Source organism: Maylandia zebra, linkage group LG10 (assembly GCF_041146795.1).
Source record: "Maylandia zebra isolate NMK-2024a linkage group LG10, Mzebra_GT3a, whole genome shotgun sequence".
Taxonomy (NCBI): Eukaryota; Metazoa; Chordata; class Actinopteri; order Cichliformes; family Cichlidae; genus Maylandia; species Maylandia zebra.
The window spans coordinates 8,292,844-8,299,056 of record NC_135176.1 but is presented as its reverse complement, the minus strand read 5'-3'; positions in this window follow the sequence as shown (position 1 = coordinate 8,299,056).

Genomic DNA, 6,213 nt, shown 5'->3' with positions numbered 1-6,213 from the left:
GTATAAACAGAATAAATTCCAGTGATTGCAGAATCATGGAGATGACAATATGAAGCAATATTTTAAGTTTCAAGAATTTTAGTTAAAATATTATACTCTAATGCAGATCTTAAAACATAGAGAGACAAAATGAGAGCATTTTGATTTTTTTTAAAGGGGGATGGAGGTTAACATAGATTTTTAGCCTCAACGTGACAATATATTCCCAACCAACATTTTCTTTATTTAGTTTTAATCTGGAAACAAAAAACAGGAGTAAAAAAAAATAATAATCTATTACTCCTAAAACAGTAACAGTCATAATATTCATCTAGCAGTGCATATAGTATTTTTACAACTGCAAGCACTGCTGGAAATGTTGCATCACACACTCAGTCCAGCAACATTTGTCACCAACAAATGGAAACAGCGGGAGAGAGACAAAAACAGCTGCTAAACCCCCCCCCCCCCCCCCCCCCCCCCTTAGAATTCTATGATTTCTTCCAAAATCATGCTCCCACTCCCACTGCTACCCGGTTTAGTAATTATATGCTTTGTTTGATTGTCACCATGTAATTTACTATGATAAAGTCAGGCACAGGTTGTTTGCAGAAGTGGTTAAAGGATACGTTAACAAATCGTTAGAATGTGCTAAACAAAGTGATGGTAATTTATATGAGGATACTGTTACAGATATATGCTGATTAATGAATGCTCTCCCCAACATTAATTTATTATCTGTTGTTACTACCTCCTGCCATGCAGATGAAAAACAAAACACTTTCTGTGTGCGGTGCTGGGGCATGCCCAGAGGTTCTATCTATGGATAGGAACATAGCTGGAATTTAACATAGTACATCTACTCAAGTACAGATTTACTATCCACTGTGTAAATAACTGTCTTTTTGTACCTGTTTTTTATTTACAGCACAGAGGCAAATCTGACTGGAAGAATGATGTGTACAGTGGTTGTGTGAGTGGAGGAGCTATTGGCTTTCCTGGTATGTAACTTACTTTATTAACTAATAGTTTGCATTACAGCAAATTTATGCATCTTGTCCACGTGTTTATTTTTCTGTTTTGCAGTTGGTGTTCAGATGTTCTGGGATGTGGAGGCTTTGCTGCATTCTCTGCTGCAATTGAATGTTACTTGTGGTGAAGCTCTATGGAGTGGCTCGATGGACAAAAACATAAATATTACGCATGTGGACCAGAGAAAGAAAACTTGCGCTGTGAGCTTGCTAACCTTGATGTTTCCCTGCACATCAACGATTGCTGTAAAAGCAGAATAGAAGTGTACTGTTCAAACACGGGGATGTTAAGTGACCCCACAGTGGGCTAAAAAATAAACAAACAAAAAAAAGACATGTCTCTGTTTTTCCTGTGACTTTCATATTGTGGACAGTTGGAGCAAGAAATGCCAATTTCTCATGGTGAATCGTCTGCTTCAGTGGCGTACTGATCAGGTGACGAAAGCTGAACTTGTCTGAATTTCACTCTGGGTTTGTAAAAACTCAGATGAGCAATGTTCTGCCTGTAAAACATTGGTTTGATGTGTAAGTAACTAATCCACACCAGGATTATTTATAATAAAAACATTTTTTTTAAATTGTGGATTTACAACTTTTTTCTTTGATTATTAAAGGACTGCAACACCCAAACTGACAACTACCTTTGCTTTATTTTTATTTTTTTTTTTAATTACAACGAAAGTATTCTTCAGGAATACTTTCATTCGTTCGGCTTCTTGAAGGACATTCAAATCTCTTCTTTGGATGCTGGCTGCCTTTTGTTCCCTTCTCTGTCAAGATGATCCCCACTATTCACTAATGTTGATGTCCAGGCTGTGGGGAGGCCAATCCACAACTGATAGCGTTCCAATATGTGTTTTTCTATCTGAAGATGGTGGTGTTGTAAATGCTATTTATTGTTTAAGTATGATAGCATAATGGTGATAGGGAGGCCCCAACCCCACCTCCCTAATGTAGGAGCCAACCAATAAGACCACTCCCTCCATGACTGCGACCAGTAAAACCACAATCATCACCAGCATTTGGTGAGAGTAGGAAGGAAAACCTGGCTTTAAACAGGAAGAAACTTCCACAGAACCATGCTCAGGGTGGGGCAGCTATCTGGCAGGACCAATCAGGGTTAAGGGCAGGAAGACAGACAAACCATATTAATCACATTAGCATAATGATGATAGGAAAGCCCCAACCCTGCATTCCTAATCTGTCACTCCATGACTGCAACCAGTAAGACCACAATCATCACCATCTAACAAGGTACCAGTGGTATGAAACACTCATGTTGCATTCCACTTGTGGCACCACTGTGGCAGTCCGGTAAACAGGTCCCTGGTGGCAGGAAGTCAGTGGGTCAGAGGGGCCAGCCGAGATTCAGTCTCTGAGGATTTTACATGTTGGACACTGGCCTTGAAAGGTAGGGTGTAATGATGATTGTCCATCAGCAAAATTCAGCGTTTGAATTGTTTTCTGTCTTTCCCATCTTCGTCTTCATCATCCTTTCATTTTCGCTTCCAGTATCCAGCTGATGCTGATGTAGACGATGCTGACACACGGTCATCTGGATCTGGAGGTGATGTCTGACAATTTGCTGCATGACCTGACTCATTTGCTGCCTATCTGGTCATGAATTTCTTCTCTCATCTTTTATTTTTCTGTCATGATCCTGGGTCATTTGACCCAGTGTTTTATGTTTATTATTATTATGATCTTGTGTTCTAGTTCATTCTGATTATGTGTTCGGGTTTAGACTTTTTGGTTTTTATGATTTTGGTTCTGTGTTCCCTCTGTACTCTGTCTGTTACTGTGTCTCTGAGTCCACTCTGTGCATTTCCTGTTTTATTTTGGTCTGCGTCTTATGTCCGTGTGTTCAGTTTTGTGCTCTCCCTGTCTCGTCTGTGTAATCACTGTCAGAAGTGTCTCCCAGCTGTTTCCTTTCAGTCCTGTTCACCTCTTGTATTTAGCGTCTTTGTCTTCCCCTGCTCGTTTTCACGTCGTCCCTTATTCTAATCTGTGTTCTGTTTGCCCGTTTTCCTGCCTGTTGCTTTCCCACTTTAGTTAGTTTTCTATTCAGTCTCCAATCTCCCAATAAAGCCGGGTGTTTTGACTTCACATTTGTCTCCGTGAGTCCTGCTCTTGGGTCCACCATTCCTGCCTGCCTTCACACAGCCATGACATTTTCTTCTTTTCTTTCTGTTATTTATCTTCCTTTCTTTAAGTCTCTGTTTTCCTAATTTTCTGCTTTGCAGTTTTTCACTTTTTTCTTCTTATTTGTTTCCTGGGTTTGTTCCTGCTGCTTTTATTGGATGCAAGCTCTTCTGTAGAAAGAAACACAATGTATATTATATATATATATATTATATATATGTATATATATATATTATAATTACATTATGTAGCTTTAGAAGATGGGTGCAACACTGAGTTTTCAGCTCAGCTCAAAGTTCAGTGTTTAAATTGTTTTCTAGCTCTCCCATCTTCTTCTTCATCCTCCTCCTCCCTTGGTCTCCTCCTTGAACCTCCTGGTACTGGGTTGGGAGGCAATAACACAGGAGCATCCTGGCCATTGTCTCCGTCATCATCACTGTCGCTGTTATCCGTGTCACTATCAGGACCATTTTCAGGGACAGTGTCACTCTCAGACTCCTCATCTTCCCAGAACCACCTCATTTCCTCAATTATCAGATCTTCTGCTTGCTCAGCTGGTTTAATTCAAAGTCTCCTGCTCCATTATTGTACCAGGGTCCTTCTATTTCCTGAGGTGGATTTCTTTCAATGCCTCCTACTGGAACATCAACCACCTCCTCATCTTCCTCATCATCGTCATTAGCCTCTTCCTCGTCATTCTGAAGATTGTCCTCCTCAATATCACGTTGTGGCAGCTGATTAATAACTTGACCCAGAACACGGAGGTTTTCTTCATTCAATAACCTGCGCAACATACCGTTTTGTGGTCCGTCTCCTCTCTCCATTTATTTAGGATGAAAACAGTCTGCTACAATAGGCTGGAGGAATCTGGTCGGTACAGCTGTCAAACGTTAGCTGACTGGTTTCAAACTTTTAGAATGTCGTTGAAAAAGATTTGAAATCTCTTTAGCAAACTGTTTAAACACACGAAGCAAATGTGGACTAATCGCTACTGATTGCTGTGTGAACGCTGCGAACTGTTTACTGATATTTCTCCACCAACTACATCCAAATTAAATGATGTAGAGATGAACGTCATAGATTTTTTTTAGTAGTTCTGTGTTCTGACTCTCGTGATGTCATCAACTGTGGTTCATTCTGATGAAGCTATTGAACGTTCTGCTGGTGAAAAAATGTCACCGGTGACTTTGAAACTTTTACAGGTGAAGCATTTTCCACAAAGCTTTGAGTAAAATATAGTGACAGAAAGAGGGTTAGGGTTAGGGCTGGTCACCAGCTTGGTGTGTGACCAAGCTGGTGAGCAGCATGAGGAGGAGGTGCCAGGCTGTTGTGGCTGTGTAAGGTGCTTCCACATGTTACTGAGGCCCCTACTTCTCATGGCCACAACCCACATACACCATTTCATAAACAGGGTTTCCAGCAGTATAAGATTTATTGCCAAGAAGCATAGTTGCAACAAAAAAAAAAAAGACCAAACACAAACTGTCTCACCTTTTGTGCTCAGTTTATGTTTGCAAAAATCAGACATGAAATCACTCAGTTTTATGATAAGGGGTGATATCATGTAAAGGTGGAGCAGGCACTAGTTATCGCTGCAACCCTACAGATGGGAGGAAGCCCATGTTGCACAGGCTAGGACAGGTACCAGGGAGGTTAGACAAGATGGCACGCTTCTGATACTTATTAATATCTGATGAAACATATGGGAGAGATCCGAACTACTTACTCCGATGCAGGATTTAGTCTTCTTTAAGGTTTAGTGTGATAATAAAAGGCAGCTGGTGATCAATTCTGCTGCATGGCACATATGGTGTCCAAAGTTTTTCAAAATTGGACAAAGTACGGAATGCCAGAATATGTATTTATTAAAAGTGCAGTCATTTTTCACTGTTTCACTTCAGAAGGATAAATCTTTGCACAGATGATGTTTATATGTTGATTACTGACTTACTGGATTAAAATGTGAACTAAAGCATATTTTAAAGGGGTTAATGTTTTTATATTAGTCACATACATATCCCCTCACACTTCAACACAATAACTCATGGTAAAAATATAAAAAATATATAATATTTGCATTGCCTTGTAATCTAATATATATCTTACATTGCGCAGGATGTAAATTGTTTTGGCGATCTTTTTTCAACATGTTCAATATGAGATTTCCATGTTAACTTGTGTTCCACTATTACACCCAGAAAACGGAGTTCAGCCATAATTTATTTACATCAAACCATTTCTTTTTAGTTTTTTTTTCATTTCAATAACCTCAACTTTAGCCAATTTTTTCAAGTTTTCTCCAGAATAATAAAAAGATTGTGTCATCTGCAAACAAAACAAAATGTAACATTTTTGACACATCACAAATGTTGTTTATATATAAATTAAAAAGTAGGACAGGATCAGGAGAACCTAAGCTGCAGGCCCAGGCTGCTGAAAGTTTCCCATGATGCACTGAGCATTTCTTCTTCATTCACCTCTCTTCACTCGGTGTTTATATAGCACTCTGCATTTAATGCTTAATTATTTTTGTCACAGCTTTTGTCCTGCCTCCCTACTGTAACCCCCCAACCGGTCGCAGTACATGGCTGCCCCTCTCTGAGCCTGGTTCTGGGGTCGTCTGGTTGTTGGGATTTTCTCTCTGTAGGGTCTTAAAGGACTTTGAGGGGACTATTGTTTGGTGATATATAATTGATATTAATCATAGCATAATCATACATCAATTCATGTGGTTCACCTAGGTTTATCATTTTAAATGCACATGTGCAGTAGTTGTATTAATCATGCTACATATTATTATTATGACCACTGAGGCAGGGCAGCTATAGCTATACATAGTGTAAGATTAACACGGGATAAACATAACAAAAACAATAAAGTTGTGAATTATTTTTAGGGCCATTCATTTTATTCACTTTATTGGGGCAGAAAAATAGATTCATTTACTACAGTTTGAAACAAGCAAACATACAAAAGTCCGTTTAATGTAATGTAAATTTTCCCTATCAAAAGAAAACACTGGACAATACTAATACAATAAAAACTGCTAGAACATGGATCT